The 26368-nt window shown below is 38.8% G+C and overlaps 1 protein-coding gene across 1 annotated transcript in view; it reads left to right on the forward strand.

The window, feature by feature from the left end:
- The window catches only part of hiw (MYC binding protein highwire), a 201710-nt gene that overhangs the window by 134464 nt on the left and 40878 nt on the right, over window positions 1-26368 (forward strand). The window lies entirely within an intron of this gene.

Below are 26368 nucleotides of genomic sequence, written 5' to 3' on the forward strand. Positions count from 1 at the left end.
ATATATATATATATATAATATACAATATTCTTTGATGTTTTATGTAGTTAAAAAAAGAAATTATATTGCGCTGTGAATTCAACGTTTAACAATGGAGTAGGATATGTATACGATCATATAGCATTTTACATATTCGATGTTCGATGTTTTCTACTGAAAGAGATTGCATATATCTTGGTATATCGGATATTTCCAACGAAGAAACGAAGGGACAAATTTAATCGTGAGTAAATATATTCATCGAACCGGGCAGTATAAGACAAACTAGAATTTACTTTCGTAGCCAGTGGTTTACTGTTTCCATAACTACTGCGAAAAAGATGCTATTCTCCCTCATACATTGCGCGCATCGAATCACGCGCACATCCGTGCATAGTGGCCTCGACATCCGATTAGTAGCGCACGATCGATATATCTCTGCATTCCGCCCGCGTACTGCCAAAGTATATTGGGAATTTCCCGATTAGAATGCCTAAAATTCCACGAGTTGAGCCGTCATTGGCATTATTCGTTCGTCAGATGCGAGCCGGCTTTCTACGATGAGATCGTCGAGCATTCGCTCAAATACAAATCAGTCGCGTTCGATCATCTTCATTAAATCCAATCGCCGTGCTTCGCAGCAGATAGTTGAAATTGCTTGGAAACAGTAATATAGAGTCACTGTTTGTACTTGATGTTACTTGATGAAAATTAATGGTCTCCTGTATTAGATTATACGGTGAACACACTGGAATAGCATTCAAGATCCAATACTCGCATTCCGTTCCTCGTTTTTGTCGGCAGTTTACAGAGTCTACCTACGGTTAATTCGAGCGCGCAACGTAAATTTCGTCGTTTTCAGGCGAGATTCTCTCGAATGCCAGCCTTTCGAAAGCCGTCGCGTTATTGGATTTCGTGCCATGCCAATCAACAAGTGTCCACTTAATTAACGCCAATGTATTCCCCCCGGCATTGTCATCGATTTGCTAGTCAATCTGATTTAACGACTATGGTACACGACTGTCTACGACCTACGATATATGCGCGGCGAACGTAATCGTAACGAGGTCATCGGATTTTTGCATTAAGAACATCAGGCACAGTCGTTATTCGATCTAGAACAATCTACCACAGGAATATCATGGAATTACCATAAGATTACCATGAAAATATTATAAAATTATTAGGTCGCTGCATATAAAATGATTCTGAAATTTTTAGTTTTATAAAACGTTCCTTATGGATTTTTTCCGATAATCAAATATCCCTCACATTAAGAAGTAACATTTTTCTTATAAAAGTCCTAAATTACTTTAGTTTGTACGAGATATTTGCGATTTTTTTTAATTATCTCTAAAGTTAATTTGTAGAAATAATGTTGGGAATTTTTTTGTGGAAGATATGTACAATTTCTTAAATTTTGAACTACACAAATTTCTTCAGAATTATTACTACAGATTTATTACTATTAATATTATTACTACTTAAAGATATCTTTATATAAATTTACATGCGCATTACTTTTTATGCAACGATGTAATACTTTTATCGATCAGACATAAGAATTACGTGACTCAGAGATACATTTTGCTTCTGGTACAGTAATTTCATATTCTCTTCGTATTCTTGTCGAGGGTAAATCCATCAAACTGTAGCTTGACTGTGATCCTTTCGCTGTTCGATATTACGTGCCATGGCCACGAACGAACCTTTATCTACGCTGACGGCCCCTTTGCCCCGTGTTGTTATGCAATTAGTGCACTCGGGATTCCCTCAAGAGATCTAGAGTTTCCCCTCTGTTAGAGGCTGCATTTCTCCGTCTCGCACGGCCGCCGCCACGCCTGCTCTTTACTCGTTCGCCTGCCCTGTCGCTTTCCGTTTCGCAATTGAATAACGAGAACAATAGTTTACTTCTGCTTGAATATCCGGCCCCGTCCACAATGCGGTTGCCTTGCTAATACCGAGAGCTACCCAAAATTCGTAGACGATTGCGCTCTCTCTAAAGAGAAACAAACACCACGACAATGCAACGCGATGTTTTTGACGTCAAAGCGTTTTTGGATATTTGTAATAATAAATAAAAATAAATGATAAATTTATATTTCTGAAGATACATAGAGAGCATAGAATTGGAAAAAGATTATAGCTTTAAGTTATAATAGTTGGCAGACGAAAGAAACAAAGTGATAATGAAATAGTACACCAGCATAGATTATTGTATAACATTTATAAATATTTTTATAATAATTGATCAAATGTGAGAAGATGAAGCTGTGATATTGCGATCGAATCAGGAATTATTATTCTTTATCGAGCAACTATACGATATTTTCTTTCGAATATCCTGCCAATTAGGATCTTTGGAAATACGTTTCGAACTGAGTAAAGAGCCGTCTACATAAGTCGTAAACGCAGAACGGAATTCGCAGATGTATTTGCTGTTATTAGTACCATTGACGTTTCTGATTGGCTGTCGCAAATGCGTCTGCGAACTGCGTTCTGTGTTTGCGATTTATGTAGACGACCCTTAATACGTGTTGCTCTGTCTCTTTCTCTCTCTCTCTGTCTTGTCGCCTCTTCCTCAAATAATAATATAATACGGCGTATTACTGAATGGGCTACGTACGGCAGATATTTTCTCATGTCCTTTTCTTTTATTCACCATTCATACGATAGTGTCTGTAGGTACCAACGTGCGTTTATTCGGCTCGGTCGCATATTTGACGGAATAAAATGTAATGCGTGCGAATGTAGAACGAAAAAGGAGGAATTCTCTCTCGTCGAGGAAAGCTTCGGCAATGCCACTCTTTCCGTCCCGCTGTTTTCTCCGCGCTCTATTGGAAATAGGGATAAAAGAAAGGTAGTCAAAAGTGTGCGGGAGCGATCTTCTCTGGAAGGCGGAGAGAAGAGGTAGGAAGATTGCACCAACAGTAGGACGACTACTGCCAGAGATGCACAAAACCGGGAAAGGGCATTTCTTTCTCGGAGGAGAGAACGAGTAGGAGAGGGAGAGAGAAGAATTCACTCCCGACGCGCTCGCATCTGCAAAGACGCGAGCAATAAAATTGGTAATCCCACGATAAACACGTCCGAGATGCTAATCCTGCCTGCCGGCATAAGTAGGCGATTACCTGCTGCAGCACTTGGAATAATTCGCGACAGCCGCTTTGTGTGCACGGCGCCTGCCTCGCACAGTGATATTCGTGGCGATGCCTCAGGCGGCTTAGTCCACTAGGTTTACTTTATCAATATGCAACATATATTCGACGTAATGCAGATTAGAATCAGACAATTGTTTGTACCGTTATATTATAACGAGATACATGCGGCACTCGAAAAATTTAGATCGCTCGGCGTGAAGTAGTTAATATAAAATTCAATTACAGTTTTTTTTTCATTTATTCCGTCTATATAATGGTAGACATCATAAAACAGTTACGTGTTATAGTTACAATCACGTTGGGTGTGTACACGCGATTATTTTTATTAACGCTGTGTATCCCGTCCAAGCAACGAGATTCTATCATCTTGATACAGTTATGCACATGGTTGTTCGCTCTGTTGCGAATGTTCTTGCAGAACGGTATCGCGGGGACATCGCGAACTGATAAGGATTCCATTTTACCTGGGAGTTTCATTAAGCGGTAATTAAGTTTCGCGTCGTACGCTCGAAAGCCCCGCGGACGGCGTCGTTCTTGCGGCACCGCCGTATCATTATAAACCGATGCATCTTAATCATTCTTCGCCCCGACGCCCATCCGCTTCCTGCGACGTCTTCTACCCACTTTGTCCCCCTTTTCATCCTCCTTCGTTTCCTCTCCTGTATCCTCTCGTCCTCTTCGCTTCGTTCCCTCTTTTGCTCATCCTTCCTTTCGGACCACTCGACTCGGTTCACTCTCCGTCTCTTCGTTTACAGCCTTATTACGTAGGATTAGATTAACTTTCGAGCGCAACCCACCTTGTTTATCCTGCTACTCGGCAGGTACTCTCCGCCCATACTCCTGAAAACCGGGGATGATCTCTGGTAATAGCCTTAAAGGGTAGGTGGATTCGCTCTTTCCCCTAGCTAGGCCCTTGTTCCTTTTAGACACGGATTTAGGTGGAAAGTAGACGCCGGAATTCGATCTCGGAAAGTTAGTGTTATTTAATACCCGGGAGAAGGTTTCTATCCTTCTAAATGGTACTCGAGATGGGACGCGGATTGTCCTCCTATTTATTTGCGACGTCATTGGCAATTCAATTTTCCGCTTTTGCAAACAGCAGCGGTAACATTTAATCAGATTAAATCGTTTATTTAAGGATGATTCAAATTATAATTTAATATTATAGAATTGTTTAGTAACTTAATTCAGTCGTATACATATATCGCATATTGCATTTGCAGTGTATCTGTATCGAAGCGTAACTGTTCATTATAATAATTAAACGCATATATAATTAGCGGTTTGTAGCAAATATATATGAAAGCTTCTTTCGAAAAAATATATGTAACATTCTATATCTTGTTTACCGCGGCGTTTGTTAAAATTTTATCTACAGTTTAATTAAAATTTATTAAAATCGCATCTGTTAGGAATGGCAATGCTTCGACATCCTTAAATTAATAAATCTGATCGCACTTTTTGAATTCTGAACACGAGTCGTCTCGTCTAAAGGAATTGCATCGGTATTAATGTCGCGTTCGATATACCGAGCATTGTTTTCGCGCCGGCTGCATTCGAAGTTAATATTCAGGGAGAAGATCTCTATGTGCGCGTAGTAACAACTGAAAAAGAAGCGGAAAATTTAATAATCCGACGTAGCTGCAACCGGACGTGATCGGAGATGATTTCAAGAGGTGGACCTAATGCGTGAAAGATGGAAATGCATTACGCCCTAATGGGCGATCTTTAATAAAATATTAAATCTTCCATTGGGAGAAAGTTTTAAACTCTACGACGCACGACGAAATCGTCCTTTTCGCTCTTTCTCTCTCGCTCTTCATACTCGCCTATTTTTTAACTTTTTTCCTGGCGTTTCTTCCACTCGACCTCTTTCTAGATGTCTGCGAATAGCTCATAACTTTGCGGTTCTAACCTCATCTCTCTTACTTCCATCCCTCGTTCCTATCCAACCTGTCGTTCCACCTCGCGACTCTCTCGCTCTGTCTCTCTTCTTTTTTTGCGCTGCTCGTTCTTACCCCGGGTATTCTTATCCCAGCGACCCCTTTATATCGTAATTACCATTTTTATCCTTTCTCTTACTCCTCCCTCCGTACTCCTACTACCGGCCCACCGTCGTTTGGTCCTCCCATCGGAATTCATTAAAGTCTCGGGAGTATTCTCGCGTAACTAGGGGACTTCTCTTCGAAAGAGGAGGTGACTCCTTCTTCTATCCGGCAAGGAGAAGAAAAAAATTCAAAGAGAAGACCGGGTCACGTTCTCCGACGTGGGAGAAAATCTCTCACCAGTTTCCGATAGACGACAACGACAATGACGACAAAGTAGACGAAGTAATCTCGTGGAAGTTACTTTGCGTGGAGTTTCCAGCGTAATGGGCGCGATTGGTACCGATTTTGTTAAGAGTACATTTAATTTAATAAAAGTAGCTGCTGCGAGAGACGACGGCGAACGTCATGACGGTGACGCGCTGTTCTCTTTTTCTTTTCCGTACGATCTATAAATTAATTATGTATGATAATACGAAATTAACTTATCACTGCACGATGTAACTGCATTTACATGTTAAACTAAATCCGCACAAAGAAATAATGTTAGATTTTCTTCTAAGAAGAAAATAATTTTCAGTTTAGTCTTTTTCGAGAAGAATCAGCCTCCCTTTCTACCATGCACAGCCATACTTACGTCCTTACATAAGTCTCGTCGTCTTAATGCTAAACTTGCAGTATTCCCTCTGAAATATATCTCTATTTTTCATTGCTTAAACCTATGAATACTTAGATCCAGTTAAAATGTGATATTAAATTCTGTAAATCTCTTTATAAAACATGTGAATATAATATGAAAATCTTTGAGAAAATCTTTATTTTTTAAAATTATGTATGAGTTCTTTATGTCTCTTCTTTTTTTTTTTACTATAATCATATTTTCAAATTTACTAATTCTCCTAATTTAAAGTCAAATAACAGTATATTTATATTTTTAACTTTTTCGTAACTTCCAATAGGTATTTACCGCAAATTTTTAATTGTAACGCAGGCAGTGAGAATATTTTTAATCCACGCCGAGCAAACAACATCTTATGATCCAATTAATACATTTTATTAAAAAATAACTCTAATGAAGCGTTAACTTTTTAAATACGTGACCGCAAGCGCCGTGGGATTCAAGAACCGCGCGATCAATATAGTTGATCCGGCAATATCAGAAAAAGAAAAGATTGATTGTTACTGCAAAACTAGTTTCTCCAACGGTAATGGAATCGAGGACCAGCAAGAGTCGGTCGCACGAGTTAAACGATATGACAGAAGGGGGGAAATGCATCATTGATTTTTATAACAACGACGAGAGGAAGATGGGACGTCGCTGTAACGACGAAACGTTCTCAGGCATCTGCGTTTATGTTCACATACGCGCGCGTGGTAGTTCCTTTCCTCGGAACCGCTATAAATGCACCTTTTGTTGGGTGACAGTATGCGACGGAGTTATGCGCTATGTTATCGCAAATTTACGTGCGCGCGAGAGAGCGATAAACCGGCAAAACTTACGGTTAGTAGTAAACCGAGGCTCTTTGTAGCGAAGACTCTTCTCAGGCATTACGCGCTTCGTTATACTGCATAGATAGAGGATATTATCGAATCGATTGATAAAAGGGCGGATTTCTGTTTGCATGCCGCAATATTTTGCACTGGAAACGCGATTCGCAGACGGTTACTCTGCGTAAAGATAATTCCCAAGTCCAAATTTTGCTTCTACTTTGAACCTTAGTTTTAGGACGTATGTAGAATCTAAAGATTTGTAATAGGTTCCAATCTAATAAATTGAGCTCCTACATTGAGCTGTAAATGGCAGTTATCGAAAAATGTCCTATTTTTAGGTTCAAAAGAAGTTTTATAAATAGAAGTTGTAGATTAAGTAATATTAAAAAAGGTCCTATTTGATTGTTCAAGTATCAAAACAGATTTATAAGGTTTAATTGAGGTTGAAAGAAATTCAATGTAGGACTAAAATTTCGACTCGGGTTTTGTGAACCGCCTAATTACATTGGGAGTAATATTGTGTGGTAAGCCGTCGTAAACTATAAGAAATGAACTAATTATAGTCGATTATTGCTCACATTTGATTGTAATTGATTATGACTAATCATAATCGATTTCTTGGCTCATCTTGACGAAAAACTATGACGGTGACGGAGTGGTTGCAGAAAATCTCGCTTGTTTCACTTGATCGTTTCGTGTTCCTCTCCACGTTGCGTTGGACGTGGCCTGTGATCAATCTACGAAAAAAGAATAACCTTCTCCTAACGGAACACGAATCAAGGCATTGCTCTGAGGGATTTCCGATGGGAATCTTCGCCCCACGTTATCACGCGGTCGTTTCACACGAGAGATATTTCTTTCCTAATGACAGGTTGCTCCCTCGCACGTTTCCTCTACTTAATACGCTCGTGCTACTGTATTAAAAAAATGGTAGTTTGCGCGCACGATGCACTTACCAAGGGATTATACGACGAGGGCTTTGAATGTAAATATTGTATACATGCTATTTATGCAATTTTGTAATTTAGTACGAGATATTATTTTAGTACAAGTTGAATCTTTCGATATCATGAAATTAAAGCATATGAGACTTGTTTCTTTTCTATTATATATCTTTTAATAGATTATTTACATTTTATTTTTTTGTCAGTTACACTGAAAAAAAAGATTGGCTGCTGCAGCAAATTAGATGGTAAAATATAGCATAGCATTTTTAATTGATTGCAGCAGCTAATTTTTGGTTGCGTTAGTCTATCGAAATCCTATACTGACGTTGCGGATAGGCTAACGCAACCAAAAATTGACTGCTGCAACCAATTAAAAATGCTATGCTATATTTTACCATCTAATTTGCTGCAGCAGCCAATCTTTTTTTTCATGTACAATAACTTTTTTATCACTTTATGCATTAAACCTAAGTACACAGAGTGACCTACTTTTTCAGTTTAAAGCAAATTTTCTATCGGTGTCAACGAGTCTCTCGATTATATTGTTTTAATATAAGAAGAATAGATTAAATTTTTTTACAATATGATGGAATCAAATTAAACTTATTTATGTATAATTTGTTTACAGCGTTACATTAAACCTTTGATTAGCGTCATTTTTCGTCTATTTAGAGGCATATAATTGTACCTTAGAAAACAAATATATGAACTTCTGTTTTTCTGAATTACAAACTGCAATTTTCTATTAATACTGTTTCTTTCCTCAGGCAAAAACTTCAAATCGGAAAATTATATTCTTTTTTCTTTTCGTGTGAGTAGACCAGTTTGCAAGAGGAGCTTGTAATAGATTAACGTCTGGTGCCCTCGTTTACTTTATTTACCATTGCTTTACCGGGAACGCAGGATGCTTTTAGAAGTTTGCCCGAGTTAACTGGAATGCTTAACTGGAATAACTTTGCAGATAACTCTGAAACCGAAGTTGGCCCCGGGTCAGTAGCGTAAAAGCGATGGCTGTATCGAATCGATTTATCAGGACTTGCGTAACTCCCTTGTTTCCATGAAGTTTCGACATGCAATATAAGCATCAACGATCGCACCTTCGCAATTATATCGCTTTCACTCTCGCAAGCGGAGTAATAAAACACAGATATATGTGAATAAAACTCTTTGGCGTGTAAGAACGTTATAAGCTCGTATATCCGGTTTTAATTATTTCAATAGCCGTAGCTAACGTAAAAAAGAAAAAAACAAGATAAAATCACATCAAATCGGCGTGCTTTTGCTTTGAATGCTTGCAGTGATGTATCCGATCATTTTTTTTACAACGCCGGCTTCCAACATTTTATAATTTCGAGCGCGATCGTTTTGAATTTCTGTTAAAATGGATTTTAATAACATCATTTAGCGAGCTTCCCAGATAAAATTGGAATGAAAAAAATGTCAAGCATCTCTCGTGGGACTCTACGGCACTGCAACGACCTGTACGATGAAATTAATATGCTGTTAATAATTTATTTAATCGTGCATACACGGATGCTCGGATCGACGCTCAAATTATCCGCGCTGCGGCGTTCCACGTTTATAAATCTATTTTCAATTTGTTAGTCCACTGAGAATAATTTGCAAGAAATAACAGGTGCACTCACCGGTGTTAAAACAATACGAAGATCTCGCTGGCTGCGTTGCGGGGGAAATATTTCGAATTCATGCCGTGAACCACGGCGTGATTTACAATGGTTCGGTCGACTGTAAATTCGTACGCAAACGCGGTCGTGTCAAGCTCGGAATGCAGAACGCGTGTTTGCGTTCACTCCAAAAGCTGGTGTCTTATCTGGTGTTCTCCCTCGCCTTCGTCCTTTTCCGCTCCGTCAACGTCGTCGCGACGTATTCGTTAACCGTGGAACAGGGATCGATGCTGCGACTTGGGTTTAGAACGAATATGCGTCTTGGTAGATACGAGCGACGCGTACTCGTTTGTTCAACGAATCTCGGAGGGAAGGTTGATTTTTCTTATCCTGGAATCGGGTCTTCAGAAACTCTCTCGCGACTCTATCACATAATTGGAGAAAACAAGCATTTTGCTTTTTTCCCCTCTTTATATCCTTTATATTCTATATGTTCCTCACTTAAAAATAATAATAAAACTATTTGTTCATGTTTACTCAAGAATGCTTAATATAAACGACGAATTGAAATATTGGATAATTTAATCTGTATATATTAAATCAAGATACTATTTTTACTGAATATTTAAATTTACATATTTCAACATTATTCATTATTTGCGAGAAATATATTGTTAAAAATGATCAACAATGAAAATATTTTAAATAATTTGTTTCGACAAATAATTGCTTTAATTTGTAACAATTGTAACTGTCCATATTAACATGTATTGTATACATATAAACGGTATATACGTAGTAAAAAATAATTAAATAAAATTTGAGAGAAACTGAAGAATTTGTTGGCACGTAGTATTTAATGCAAAAGATAAAAATTACTCGTGATAAATGATCTGGAAGTAATATTCGATCTAGTTTAGTTTCCGTACTATTTCCCCTGCATATCAGAGCATCGATCCTTTCACATTATCGTTGAATTTCCGAACTTGGAACGATTACGCCGGATCCCGGTGGCTTAAGTCGAATATATTAAACGATTTCGTTTCGCGGCTAAATACTTGCGGGTATATAGTCGGGCTCACTCTGAACTCGATTAAAATGTTCGGAAACTTTGCTGGAAGGGTTTAGCTCTCCGCACGCCGCGTGCCCGTGGGGCTTGATTCGGATGAGGGTTGCGGTGCAGCAACCCATGTAGGAAATTCACGAAGACGATCGCGAACGAACGGGCTCCAGGAGTGGTCCTGGAGCCCGCGGAGAGGAGCGAGTCTCGTTTGCCGCGGGCCGAGTGCGAGCGACCAACTTGGCTTTTATAATGAAACTCTTCATGGTCGGTAGTGGAAGTCACCGCAAGTAGTTCGCGGTGTGTCAAGATTTAGAGCGATAGTTGTTACGATAGAAGTTCTCCGCTTCCGGTTCCCTACAACTCTGGCGACTTGCAGCATTTTCTCAGAGCCTGTGCTTGTCTCTCTCTCCTTTTCCTCCCTCTTCCCTCTCTTCTTCCCCAGCTTGCAGTAACTTCCCTCTCGATCTCCGCCATTGAATTCGACGTGGCACAAAGAGCCACTTTCTGGAAACATCCCTATACGTCCCCCAGGGAGGAGAAGGTATAAGTCCTTCGACATGCTCGAAAGCGGGTTAACTGTTGCTCGCTTCCGATTACTGCTTTGTAATTGAACACTAAGAGAATATCCTGAAATGATCCAAGTTTTCGATCTCATTTCTTCGATACTGATAATGTTTCGCTCATTAAATTTCGATGAGTCGTTCCACAATCGTATTTCTTATTTATATACTTACGCGAATTATTGTAACATAATTTTATTTACTTAAATGCGATTTTTTATTTAGATTCTAAACGTTGAGTAGTTAAATTGCACAGCAAAAAATGAGGTATGATTTAATCAAGTCGAGTCGCTCGAGGAAAGTCAAAGAGGTAGTCACGCGAGGTAGTTTCAACCCTCGTTGCTAGTATCTAATAATTAATCCGAAAGAAACGAGTAGCGTGTACGTCGCTTTTAGCAGCGGATGAACTAATTCCCAAGTGGCCGTCGCGTACACGTAGTAACGCATCTCTTGCTCGTGTCGTGATAAAGATACTTTATGCGACGAGACGCGTGGCGAGGTAAATCCCGTATACTAAAGACCGCACGTATAATGAGACGTGCGATACACAATCAGAATTACGCGCGTGCGGGCGCGACGTGTAAACATGTGTAAACGTGTTCGCATAAATCAGAACGCTAAAGAGATTAAGCACGTGTCGGGTCACGCGTGTCCACGAAAGATACGTGGACGCGGCACGGCCTTCGGTTTCCGGCTGGAAAAGCTCTGTTCCTGTGAGAAGGTGACCCACGTCGCGCCGGTGTACCACCGGTGGCTTACCACCGTGTTATCCGAGCCTCCGTCATTACGACTTCTCCCGTTACATAACTTTTAGATTTCGCGAAATCTGGCGGAAGGCGCGAAATGTTGCCTAATGTTGCTGTTGCTCAAACTTCAGGAAATTCTCGACATACTTCCCGAGATACGTTCCGTGATCTGATTTGCGGTCGGTCGCTCGTAGATTAATTTGCGAAATTAATTGAGGTGACATCAGTTTAATTTGTGACTCAGTATTGTGTTATAGGATTTTTCACACATTATTTTTCAGCGACAGATTTTTTCGCGCGAATCTATATAATATCAGATATTTATTGATGCTATATGACATTAATAATGCCATATGGCAAGTTTTCTAAATAGAGAAGCTGTGGATTAAGTAATATTAAAAGAGGTCCTACTGTTCAAAACAGGTTTATAAAGTTTAATTGAGGTTCAAAGAGATTCACAGTAGGACTAAAATTTCGACTCGGGATATATATGTCTTGTTTTGTCTATTGCTTATGTCTATTATACTTTGTCATTTTTATGTCGCTGACATAACAAATTTGAAGATATGATTTGGTGATACAATAAACTTGATATCAAATATACATATTAAAAATTCGTCATAAATAAAAACTTCGTTGCCATAATGTAGTTTCTCGTTGAAATATCTATAAATTAATACTTCAAATATTAAAATTCAAAATTTTTTAAAGTTTATATACTAAAATCCTTTAAAAAAATGTTACTTAAACACACTTTATTTCATTACTTCATCAAATTTTTGTTAGAGAAAAAGAAAAAGTGACTCTAGCTTAAAACGTATACTAGTTAAACATTTTCCGATATAAACGAGGCAATTTATGTTTGATCTCGCTGGTTGATTTCGTAGGCGAAGAGATTTCGTCTATTAATCTTTGAAAATATTTGACGGCGATAAAGTTCTGATCGAAGAAACATCGTAGTCGACTGCGGTAGAAGCAGTGACGGTCTAAAATACATGGGCTTCGTATATTCCTCAGGTAATACTGATTGGCACTTAACTACGCACGAGTTCGTCGCTCTCGCTGGCGAAAGACTCGGCGAGTGTCTGCGTGACAAGTTTGGCGCTTCGACGAGAGACGAGACGCGAAGTTCGATCGAAACTTCCGGGAACACCTAAGAACGCGTCTTGGCTTCCGCTAAATTCACGGCGCAGGTTCCAGCTGAGAGTATATCTTACCCCAGAACACGAGACGTGAAGGGAGATTGACAGAGAAAGGAGGAAAGGGAGAGCACACACAACGATAAAGTAGCACGTAATTTTCACGAGTTGCTGAAGTTGCATGCTGTCGAAGACAATCGTTGCCGTAATTGTCGGTCTCATTGTTCGCAAAGGAGACAACTTTGTTTCAAATTTACAAGGTGACACGAACTTGCTAGATTTTTTTCACGATTTCTTTTACGAAATAAGGTTGGTGGTGTATGCGTGATGATCCCAAAGTTTGAACACTTCGATTAATTGGCTGTAGCAATTATAATTAAGCAAACGTTTGCATGCGCAAAAGAGTTGCTCTGTTAAAAAGATTACAAAAAAGATTAAATATTGCCGACCGTAAGAAGTGAGCGTTTACTCTTTCGTCGGTACGTTCGTCTTCAAACGACCGAGCTACGCCTTTGAAGCAAGGTATCCTTGCAGTTAAATTTTAATGAGCGAGCATGCAATGCGTTCCTGTATCTCCTTAACGCTTCGAACTTTATGCGCATTTACCGAGTCCAGAAAAGTAAACTCCAACGGGATTGTTATTTATCGAACTTAAATTTATCGAGACAAATATTATTTTTTGACAGAGCTATCGCGGAGAGGCTATTGATTTATGTAAAATTGCAGTATTCGTTGCAGTTAACTGGGCGCGCCTGCAGCGTTTGAAGTCACCTCGTCGTTTCAATGAGAAGAAAACACGTGCTTTGCTTCCCATTGCATATAAACATATATATATATATATATATATATTTTGCTCCTAACAGGCAAAGCTTTTCGCTTAAAATTGTCGTCAACAGCTTTGACTTCAAAGATATAAAGACATAATAGTAAACGAGGTAGCTTGCAAAAAGAAAATTACGTCTAAGTGAGAGAGCTCCTTTTGCATCCAATGAGGATCGTGCGACTTGCGTTATCTGCTAGCTTCATGGAACCGTCTGTAGATTGTCCTCGTCATTATCGTCCACAGGAGTACATTATAGAGTGGAGAGTACATTTCGGGAAGTGACGAAACGTTTGTACGTATCCTGGTGGTTGTTAACTTTTCGAGTTAGCGAGATAAGAGCCGGGTACGGTATGGTCGAATGGCACTTGGGTTCGAGTCGACTGACGATGGTCGTCTGTGCAAATGTCTCTCGTTTCTATGACGTCTCATTTCCCATTAGCGTACATTAGGAAAGTAGCGACGTTGCGAGAATGGCGAGAAATTATAATTAGTGCCGTATCGTAAGGCGTTGAAATTCTGCGTTTATCATGCAGACCGTATAATCCATAAGCTCATTATTCAATCTGTGATTTGATAACTAACGCATGCGTGTGTTATTGGTTGCGCAATCGAGACTCACAGTATTATAGTAAAGTGACGATTAATAGTTCCGTTATAGAGAAATGGCAACGCGTGCGCCGCATATGTATTCGATTAATAATTCATTATTTGCCTGTGTATCAACTGATACTGTAATTACTGGGCAAATAGTAAAACGCAAATACACATGCCGATTACCCACTCGATAGAAACCTCGCTACTCATTTGGACGACCTACAATTATTCGGTCAACCGGCGAGATAAATTATTCAACGTACGCGAAAGAGTTCTTATCGCACGAAGCCATTTGTCAGATACATAATGATTAGCGTGGCAGAAAATTCGTTAACTTCATGCTTCGCAAACGTACATGAAACGCCATGTCATGTAATGACTTCAAATTGATGTTGCTGAAGTGTCGGACTTTGCACTCGATGTGAATTATCTTGTTTATTTACGGCTTTCTGCACGTTGTGCAGAATAAATTTTAACATACATATAAATATTCATAAAAGCAAATGTAAAACGTGTTTCAAAAATTTCTGATAAAATAATTTCATGAATAAGATAATTACATATTATAGTTAAAAATACATTTAATCTTTTGTATATGTGATAATATATACGTATATTAAAAATTTTAATGTAAATCTAAATATAAATCCGGCTAATTGTACTAGCAATATATATGTTGTTAATGTCGGTCATGGACGATTGACACAAAAAACGAGAATATCTGAAAAGCCACGGTGGTGCCGATCGTGATGTTTCGTTGAATTTCGTTCCGCTGAAAGTGCAGCTTATCGTCCCCGTTGGCATCTCGAATCCATTAAGGGTTATTTCGCATCATATAGGCTCTTTGAAGAATAATCGTGTCAAGTGAGTTAACTAACACATAACTTCTATGTCCCCTACGTCGACTCAGTCCGGCGAATCAAGATCAAAATTGCGTTCACGTATAGTTGAACTTAATGTTAGGAGGGTTAGTTTTAATCCTTTGGATCTCCGTGATATCATTATGCTGTCGTAATATATATATAATGCGAGCTTTTGCATTTAAACGAGATGGCGAAATGTGTCCTCATTTCGCTCGTTCAATTATTTCTTATACGGGAGTTGTTTTCATTTCAATTCAGGGAGCGATGCAATAATCATTTCCTAAAAATTGTGTTAGTAAAGTGAAAATTTCGTATTATTTCATCAATTTTTTAGGGGGATAGATTAATCTGTTTAATTTCTGAAAACAAACAAAATACTTTTCTGCGACTTTTGGATTATTTATCCAACTGCGAGATCGCGAAAAAAAAACGTATAAAAATCTTGCTCAACATCTAATCCACACGCATAGCGATCAAGGTTGAATTACGAGGAACTAATTAATTACTCTACATAAATAAGTCGAGCGATTAAAAGGTAGGCTTCTAATAAGAAGCCTACCTCCCGGCATGTTTATCCCGCTTGGAAGATTGCAATTTGCAAACGGGCGCGGTTAAGACTTAGGTAGATCGTGGCGAATTAATTTTAACGTTGTATAAGTCAGCCCGAGCTACATAATAATTAAAGACAATCTAGTAATGAATTCATCGCCTTTGGTAGTACTGCCCTCGCAATGGGGGTAGATACGTCACGAGATTATCTCAACCCAATAATTTTCGTGAGACGACTGCCCGCGTTTTCGTAGGACTTTCGTGAGAACAATAATTAAGAGTGCTCCGTCGACTTACAAACTTAATTGGCGAATTATTAATCAAAAAAGAATGTTTTATCTTACAATTAGAACATGAAAAATGTTCAGAGTAAGGAAATGTTAAAAATTTCGATGTCTTATTAAACAACTTGCATAAATGTAATGGCGACTGGTGATGAAAAAGAAGACACTGTTCTGGATGAGACAATTATAATTTGTAAAAGATACCATTGTTTAAATGGAAACCAGATTCATGCATAGATAATCTCGATTCAACCGCATTATCGATCCACTCTTGAGAGGTGTCGACAGTACATTTCAGCGTTATGATCGGTCACGCGACAATATGAATACATAACGAACTGGTTATTCAACGTTCGATGCTTTTAAAATTAAACCTCGTCGCATTCGATCCACCAAGATGCGGGAGGAGGGGAAGGATATGAGCGGGGGGCAATTATTCGTGGAGAAAAAGGAAATTTCCCATTAAACTGACTTTGTTAAAGCCGAAACAAAATTAGCCCATTAAAACAACGGGATTCTATCGCCGATAAACCTCTCTCCGCGCGTTCCTCCGCATCGTGGTCCGTCGTATTTTTATTCCGTCTTTAAACTCGTAACTAGGTAGACTATCAAGAGAGGAAGAAGAGAGAGAGGGGCAGAGAGAGGAAGGGGAGAGAGAAAGGTTCCAGAGTGAAAAAAGGGAAAACATCCGGCGTGCCATCGGTCGTCCATTTTCAAAGCATCAGCTACGCCAAAGAACGTTCGTTAATTTTAACAAGATCCCGGGCGAACGAATGGCGCTCGTTAAACAACGCCGGTAATTTAACTTAAGAAGCGGGTGTTGCAATGGTATCTGCATTACAACGAATCCGCGTGCACGTTTCAAGCGACTATTTTGTAATTAAGCGCCGTGGACAAACGGTGGTGCGCGCCGATCGATTGCCGCACCGCGAGACTAATTAGAAAATTAATCGGTAACTTTCCCGTGTAGCGATTTATCAGACGCGAGGGTCGCGATGTAACGCAACGAAGGGATGGGTAGGGACCAGATTCGCGAACGTTATATGTACCTATACCGGCTAATATACCTACGTGGAAAATTATCGGCCTCGAGCGTGCCGGAGTTTATTCGATTTAGACGCCCGCCTCGCAAGAGCTCGTAAAACATCCACGACTCGACTCGAGTAATTAGAACGGTAATTAATATGGTTTTTCCTCGCGCCTCGCGCGAGAAGCTTCTCTTCTCGGGGGTGAACTTTGGAGCCGAGCTGACGAAAGAAAGGTAAGAGCAACGAGAACAGACGGAATATCAACAAAGACAATATGAAAAAAGGTACAAATTTTTCGTTTGCGAATACAATTTACCATTACACTTGCTAGTGATATACGACGTTCGAAAGTAATTTTGTTAACGAATGTACGTACAGAACTAGTTAGTGAAACGAAGCTTATCACTCTTCTAATAAAAAATACATTTGTATACAAGAAGAAAATATCGTGTTTATTTTGCTCGACTGTTTCAGAACAGGTTTGCCACAAAATTACAAATAAGAGAAGTCAGGAAAAAGTCGGAGTAATTAAAAACAGTTAGGGAAAGTTTGGATATTTTGCAAAATGTTATGGAAAATCAATATTCTTGATTTTAAATAAGTTTAATATGCGCATCTACGCAGTTTTGAAATACTATCAACTTAACAATTACATGGAAATAGTGTCAGCAACGTTAATAATAATTTACATACATTGATATATCTATATATATACATATATATCTCTATGTTAAATTGTTCTCTCAATAAAATATTGGATTTTATATTTTCGTTTTAATTTTTCAAATATTTGAAAATACAAAAAATTTCAAAATATTATTAAAGCATAAAAAATCATGAAATTTTTTTCTAAAAATCAAGGCAAAGTTATGGAATTTTAGGGTGAGGAATTTGTGACAACCCTGCGGAAAATACTCTCTCTTGTGCATATTTCGAAAAGACAACGAATTTATACAATAAAGAAAGAGATTAAATGAGTATCCTCCAAGATTGATTTCATAGTTCATTTCCTAATTAAAAGCAATTGATTTAATCTTTGAGTAGCTTAAAAGGTAGGTATATGGATAAAGTACGGAAATAAGCGAGACGCTATTAATATAGGAGAAAAAAAGAATAGATCTACAAAGTTAATTTTGTCATATTGACTACGTTTTATTGTAAGTTCCGTAATGCAATTGCTCCATATTTCTGGCTTTCAACGGGAAAGGTATTGAATTGTGTAATTGGTTTACTCATTTTTAATACGGGTCGTGCACCAAGTATAAATAATACAGGCGAAAAGGAGCTATTGAACACAGCGAACGCAAACGAAAGGGAGAAATGAGCCGATACCGTCGTTAATAATCTAGCTTGGAAATTCAACGTCGATAAGGGCCGCGGCCGGTATATAGGCGGCGGCATTTGGTGGCATACACAGCCTTTCTATTCTCCGTGATAACGAGATCGCCATTTTTATCGAGTATTTATTTCTCTTTTTTTCCACCCTCCTCCGAACGATGGACGCTTCTACGAGCCGTTGTTTTTCGGTCGGACATTTGCGCGATTCGCTTAAGCGAATTGCATTCGACTACGACATGGTCGTCACTGACGTTATCACTGTTCTCGTTGTTGTTGACATTATTCTCTTTAACTAATACGAGAGGGCCATCGAGTTTGGTTCGATAGCGACGGGGATTAATAGTTGGCGGTGATACTGCTCCATTTCCCTCACTCCTCTTCTATATTTTTCTGTCCACATTTTTTTTCCACCTGCCATAGACACGAGATTGTACGTTAATAAAAAGCTGTACGCGAATGAACGAACGAACGAGAGCGAACAAATCGACGTGATAATTAATGACAGAAATAAAGAGCGAATTTTTATTCGAAAAATGTTCGCCATTGCCAGACGTTATTACCCGTTTAGTGATGTACGAGCTGTGTGTAAGCTAACGTTCGTCGTGCTACAACGTCACGTCGTCGAATCTAAACGGCATTAATTCTATAACTGTGCATGCCTTTCGCGCGCGCGCACAGGTATTTTCCACGCATATACGGGTGATTTTGGGAATTTTACTTCGCGCCACGCGATCGCGGTATATTATTTATGGCGCTATATTACGTTTACTGATTTAATCATTACGACGTTAATAATGAATGATTTTTTGGTGGAACGGTTTACGGAACATTATTGCAATATAAACGCGCCGCGCGTGCGGCCAAAATTCGCGGCCAAAATTCGCGACTGAAACGATGCTGGTCGCGTACATTGCAAATGTCGTTCTTTTGATTGTGGCGCGGATACATATCGGCCGATGAACCGACGAGCACATTTTACACGCCCGCCATATTCGAAGATTAATATTATATCCAAACATCCGGCGCAGAATGAATTTACAGAATTCAATGTCCGTAGCAGGTACGTAACTCCGGTACGTACCCGTCCGGCATTAAATTTGTATCGCTCTCGTTACCGGTACTTCTGCAAAACTCCATTGTATTTCATTCGTAATAAATGGTTCGCGCTCTCTGTGACGATAAACACGAGTCGTGTGTTATAAATGTGTCCGTTTGTTTAGAGATAACATCGTCTGTCGCGTACATGCGTTACGGGCAAAGCGTTGTTATAATTACGCGTATATCTAAAATCGTGCGAAATATCTGACAATAATCAATTTCGATATTTTCCAATTACTGTATATTGCGTGAGGGAAAGGACTCTCGCCAAGGGCGAGTCGCGCCCGAAATGAAAACGGTCCGCGTTTCCGATTGTGTGCTTATGCCTGTCGGAGCCTTTTGATCCCGGTCGGAAAAATCGAGATAGCCTGATAAAAGATTCTCGGCGGCCAATTACGCGGATTCGATGGGGGAGATGTGCGTCCTTTTGAAGGGATAATTAGTACGATGATAACCCGGCGAAGCATGGTATAATGAAACGAAAACAGCAGCGCCTGGGGTGCGGCGAGGGCCGGGCCACCGCCCGCGGCTACGAAATTGCACGGCCACCCGATATAATATTCCCTCTTTCGACCACGGTGGGATTGATTGTGTTTATCTTTCATTAGGAGCACCGACGGAATAGGGGGGCGGGAGGGGGAGAGGGACTGAAGCTGTGAATAATGAATCGCGCGATTCTCTACCATATATCGGACCATATACCCTTCGCAAAATCGTAACAGACAAGAAGGCGACCCTCGTCCGAGTCATCTCGACGTCTCATTGTTTCGCTATAACACGTATTTCAAGCGAAAACGGCAAATAATAACGATATATTGCCACGTAACGATGAACGTATTCCCATCTTTTTCGATCCGTTATTTTGTTTTAAAACTGCGAGATTTATAAAAAAAAGAGAGGAAAAGGGAAATATTAAATTTTATATTATAGAATCTGCTTACTCTCTGGTTAGCTTTGAAAGTAAGCTTCTATCGCGATAAACAATTTAGTTGGTTTTACATATTGGTTTTTATTTATATCGAATTACGCATCATAATATACTTTTCAATATGTATAATATTTGAAATAATGCTATTTTTCAATCTTTTTTTAGCTTTTTGATAGCAATCTGTATTGATAAATAATAAATCATATTCTGTGATTTGGTGATACTTTTGAAATCTTCCTATTGGACAGCGATAGCGTGAATTATAAAGGAAGACATTCGATCCGCGATTTTACCGAAATGCACAAACAGGAATGATGGCCGTTGAATTCAGCTTTAGTGTCAAGCCGGATTTGTTTTACGAGGCAAATATTTTTTGATATTTGAGCTCTCACGTGGTTTCCATTTCCATTCCGTTTTGATTATTTTGATATGGAGGCTGGCGTTAGCTTTGTAGTGTAACTTATTATTCATCGGTACTCTTATATTTGGTTACACATGCGCGTCTATATATACTTTCTCTCCAAATTTTGATAAAATCCATATTTCAATCCTATGTGCCTTTTAGTTACACGATATTAAAGTATGGAGATTCAATTATTTATTTAAATTTCATTATTGTCAAGTTATCATTCTATTCGAGCACGAATATACAGAACAGTGAAAGAATTACACTATTTTTTTATAAAAAATTTACAAGTTTGTTTTGAAACTAGTACGGAAATATCATGTTTTATAAACGTAAAAGTATTAAATTTCAAAGTTAAGAGATAATAAATAAACCATGCATTAACAGTTTTATTTTTTATTATAAACGTGACTCTAGCAGCTACGAATATTCAATGAATAATGTAATAATTTTACGGTTATATTAAGCATATGATACCTGACGTTTGTATAATATCGTCTATTTTTTATGTAAAATTTTTTTTATGTGTTCACATAAGCGGTGTACATAAATATGATGAATTACAAGTTACGTTTTTACTTTAGTGTTTTAATGCATTTCTCTCATTTATCGTTAAAAAAGAAATCACAGTGACAGGTTATATGGTTCCTGTTAAAATGCATAATTCTAAGCTATAAATTGTGACGTTATATCGGACGAGCTATACTTTCTCACCTATACGTTTCATTAAACTAGAATTCCTATTTCGCTAACGTTCGCGCGCGTTGAAAACTTGGGAAACAGATTTAGTACGATGGGCAGAAAATTGCGTCTCATCCAATTTTCCGTACGTGTAACCGAACACAGAGTGTTCGATCTATCCCGGCGTGTCCGCGCACCAAAAATTTCATTTCGATTTTATTATTCGCTTTTTTAAACTCACAGCAGAGGGAAATGACATCAAAATCGATCCGCCTTGGGCCACGTTAAAACAGAGAGCGAGGCATTTCCGCATTTCAACAACGAAACTTCAATTTCGAAGTCAGACTTTGTGCGAAACAGGTGTAGTGTCTAAAAAAGAACTCTATTTATTGCTCACATAAACCCAAGATCTTTGGTTCGAGTCTCTAATGAATCTCCGATCGTAAGTATCTTGAAAAGGAATATATTACTACCGTTATTATTCGAGATATCGTATCGTGCGAATATTTGCTTAAGCTTTTAGTGCTTTTGTCGCGTGTGTGATCAGAGAAATCAATTATGCAATTCTGATAATGCTCGTTAATTATCGATTAATCAGTTTACAGGTTCTGCAACGATTAATTAATAACCAAACTAATCTCGTTAATTAATCAGTAAAACGGACATTGAACCTTATTTATTTCTAAGAGAAGTGAAATATCGGCAGTAAAGACGCGTCTCTTAAAGTACACAGGCACAAAGTGCATTTACATTGCATTTACATTGCATTTATGCTGGCGTTACTCCCGTAGTTTGACTCGAATTCTTCAGCGGTCGCGCGCGAATTCTTTATGAGGACCTGCCGCTCCGAGTTTATCGGATGACCTAGTGGCCCTTTGACCTCAAACGCCCGGCGTGCATACAACGTGATGCATTGCCGACCTCATAGAAGCCCGCTTGCAGCGTGCAGCCATCTAGGACGACGAGCACCAACCTCCGCACTTTTCACGGCGAGGAAACCTCGACTGGTACCGCCGAGTTTGTCTCCATTAGCGATAAATCTTGATACCATTCTGAAATATACTTTTTACGTGAATGTAAAAATTATTTTCACACGATAATAGCAGGATAACAAAATGCAGTTTATCTTTTTACACGTACGTTATTCAGTTGATCAATGTCTTTTCTCGAAAATGTATTTCAGAACTTACTTGAAAAGATATAAATAGTATTTTTAGTTATCTGTTTCTGTTAAATTTTTAGACATTCTGAAAATGGTCAACGATGTACCAACAATTTTGAATTTTGATTTCTGGAAAGTTATGTAACCGGTTGTGTTAATCGAAATAAACTTGGCTTTTTATTAGTCCGCTATTATGGTCGAATTGTTAAATGTCAGAAGTTTTACTGCTATTATGGAATTGCAGTAATTTTAACAATATGCTTATTTTTATCGAAAGTACAGGAAAATTTGATGCATAAAAGGCGAAGATTTAATGTATGAAATTCTTTTATCACAAATTCTCTTTTATGAAATATAAAATAAAATCTTTGAAGCTTTATTTAAAAAAATATGACTTTTTGGTCTACACGTCTTTTTTTTTTGCGGCCGTCGCTTCGGTGTCGCTTTTCAGAATTTTCGTATTTTACGATGAAGTTTCCTACGAGAGTTTATTACAATATTCAATTATGTGTGTTGTGTGTTTTTTTAAATAATAAATCTAACGATATATATATTATAATTAAGTTGAAAATTTTTTATACAATAAGAAATACAAATTTTACTAATTAACGGTTTTTTGCTCAATATTTTTTAAAGAAAAGTTTTCTATATTAAATTATCGAGGTGTAGCAACTTTTATATTTGCTTATAGGCTGATCTTATAAACGCGTAGGATATTGTATTTTCTGAAAAACTTTATAATCGTTACTCATCGCAATGTATTTTACTTTTAATCGTATTCTTCCACGAGCAGTGCCTGCTTCGGCGTGGTATTTAATCTGACGAAATTGCCACTTTGTCCGTCCGTAATGAGTTCTCACGTCGCGACGGGGCATTATGATCGACGAGGACGACGGCGGCGGTGACGACGACGGCGATAAGAAGAGAGAAAGAATGCCGAGAGCGAGACGAATTAAGTTCTCAACTCCATTCAAACATCACTTCCGCCCCGATGATCTCATCGCTCTCCTCCTACGGAGTTCGATCGGCGCGCACGTTATTATTATAAGGAGTCATTCCTCTCTTCCCTCAAAGTTCTTCCTCTCTTTTTTGTTCACTGAGACTTATAGCCGCGTTACACTAATCATTAATGTGTTTTTCGCGATGCAGTCGACGATATCAAATAAGTAGGAAGTGAATAATCGCGGCGGAGGGAGAGACGCACTGGTGGTCGGAGCGTTTCCAGTGGAAATCGAGTACGATAACTCTTCTAGACTGAATCGAACGCTCGATAATTCTTCCGGATGACTGGACGATCAGTCAGTGCAAAATATAAGCGATCCATAGCTCAAGCGTTATCGATATCGTGAGAAAAGACGTGTCATTGACCTTTACTGTCTCGGTTTTTCAAACGTTACCATTACTGGCCAACATTATTCCACAAACATGTCGATGTTGGTCAATGAACAATTAAGCTGCGTAAGCAACAAAGGCTTTTCATTTCATATTTTATATTTTATATCTATTTTATGCTTTAAGAGAATTTCTCTACTTAAATTAGGACGTGTGAAAAGTCTAGCAGGCAATTATATGACTCTTTGTTTTCGGACATAATTAACTTTTCAAATCTTACATTTTTTACATACTTCTTGTAATAATCTTTCAAATATTTTTAAGTTTTCTCGAAATCTTTCTATCGCATACTTTTTCTTTTTTCTTGGAACATCTCATGATTATCACGATTTTCGGTAAATATGGTTCGAGTAATTATTGCGCTCGATGCACACATTGTGCTTTTGCAGAATTCGTAGATTGCTTTGTCGATCAGTTTGCACATAGTCTCAGTGGAATGCACTCTTTTCTGCACCGAGGATACACTGCATCATGGGCGTATGAAATGGTTCTTCTGCCGCCGCCACCGCACCATACGCTATTAATATCATGGGGTATATTTAGATTTCAATGGGGAAGAGAACGCGAGACTACGAATCGCTCGTCCGATATGTCGTCTGCAAAATGCAACCACTTGGACGAATTGCAACGAGGAATAAGTGCCCTTATCTAAAACCTCTTTGCGCATTAGTCAGTCATATAAAAAAAATTAATGTCGATAAAAGATTCGCCCCTAATTCTAGATAGATCGACAACACTTTTACTTCTCTATAAAATGCGCACTTTTAATCAGCTTGGAAACAGCGTTTATTTTCATAACGAATAATAATTTATAAATTCACTTTGTACGTCACTCTCAGTTGTATTTTTTATTTAATATATATATAAAACTAAAATCGAAAAAATCCCAAAAAATTTCGAATTTCGAATCAAGCTTAATTCTGTGGAAGAAAAAACGTCTTTCATGTTTGCTTAGTACATCACTGTCTCGCAGCCGCGAGCGCAATATTGTTACATCCGCGAAGCATTCATTTCTTAAGCGATGTCTCGACGCGGATTTACGCGCGCCCGGTGAATCGCATTATTTCTGGAGCACAAAACGCCTCGAACGGAATGCACTTTCTGGTTCATATTTATAATTATCACGGCGGCGGTTTCCGCGCGCGGCGCGCGCTCTATGCGTCCGCTGTGTGTATTCGCGACATCCTGTTTCTTGTCTCTCCCATTTTCGTTTTTCTCGTGTGCGTGCGAGAAACCCCCGAGATTCAACACGTGACCGGCAAACGCTCCGCGACTTCACGGATACACCCTGTATGGTACGTCGTGACCGAGAAGCCCTGGGGTCATGCGATAACAACATTCTCCTCGAAAAAGCATCTTAGAATAATAAGTACGCGTCTATGGTTTTCCAGTAAATCCTTAAAATATTTAAGGATTTATCCGGCGTTCCATGAATATCCAAAAGAACCGAAAGCGATCCTCGTACGTCGTCGAACTTCCATTCACCAGAGATCGCTACAGATGGTTCTCCCGTGACCCGAATTTTCTAAAAAGAAATAGCATTACCTCTCAAATGGAAACCGTTATTCTCCTTCGTATTTTTTCGAGCTCCAAGTGCGAAGATGTAATACCGAGGGAGACGATCGTGAAGAGAGATCTTTTTCCTGTTGTCTTTCAGATTTACTATTAATTCTCTCAAAGTTGCGACTGCCAGCTCTTCTCGGGATTTTTCTGTTCTTTTGCTTCCTTAAGAAGTATCTCGTTTTCTCCGAGTAACTTGTTCGTGGAATATCTCGAAGAGAGGTCGATGACACGCGTTAGCTTATATAGAGAGACGTTCGGTTTAAAGGTCCATTAGATGTCCGGATGCAATATCGTTGCGACAGGTGACACACCGGATCGTAAGACGCAGATGGCGTATATTAAGGACACGCCACCCGGTATATCGTCACTGGGAAATGGAAACACGGATGAAACACGTTTCGTTTCGATCGATCAAAAAGAGGGATAATATTATTTCACCCGAGTATTCGAAAATATATGCTGCAAATATATCGAATGATATATAAATAAATAAATTGCATGCTGCACATTTATGCACCGTGTAAACTGTTTGCTAATGTACATATACGTATTCACCGTTTAACCCGTATTTTTCCGTTTTAATCGAGATGAAAAGTTTTTTCTCTCTTCACTGAATTATATGAACAATCACGAACATATCGTAACGTATGTGTTATCGTCGGCGAATTTTAGGCCGTGACTTAGCATGACAAACGATTACGTCAGTGACTGATTTAACGTGACTGACAAATACGAGTTTGAATTGCTTTTCGTGTCGCATATGCTAGTGGTATCATTCCTTCTAATGTGTGTTGCGGAGAGTTTCACGATAATTACAATAGTTTGATACATTATACGTACGCTGTTTTCTCCAACTGCGGATACAGTGACAGAGAGAGAGGGGGGGGGGGGGGGGGGGGGAAA

Source organism: Trachymyrmex cornetzi, unplaced genomic scaffold, assembly GCF_001594075.2.
Source record: "Trachymyrmex cornetzi isolate Tcor2-1 unplaced genomic scaffold, Tcor1.1 scaffold61, whole genome shotgun sequence".
NCBI lineage: Eukaryota > Metazoa > Arthropoda > Insecta > Hymenoptera > Formicidae > Trachymyrmex > Trachymyrmex cornetzi.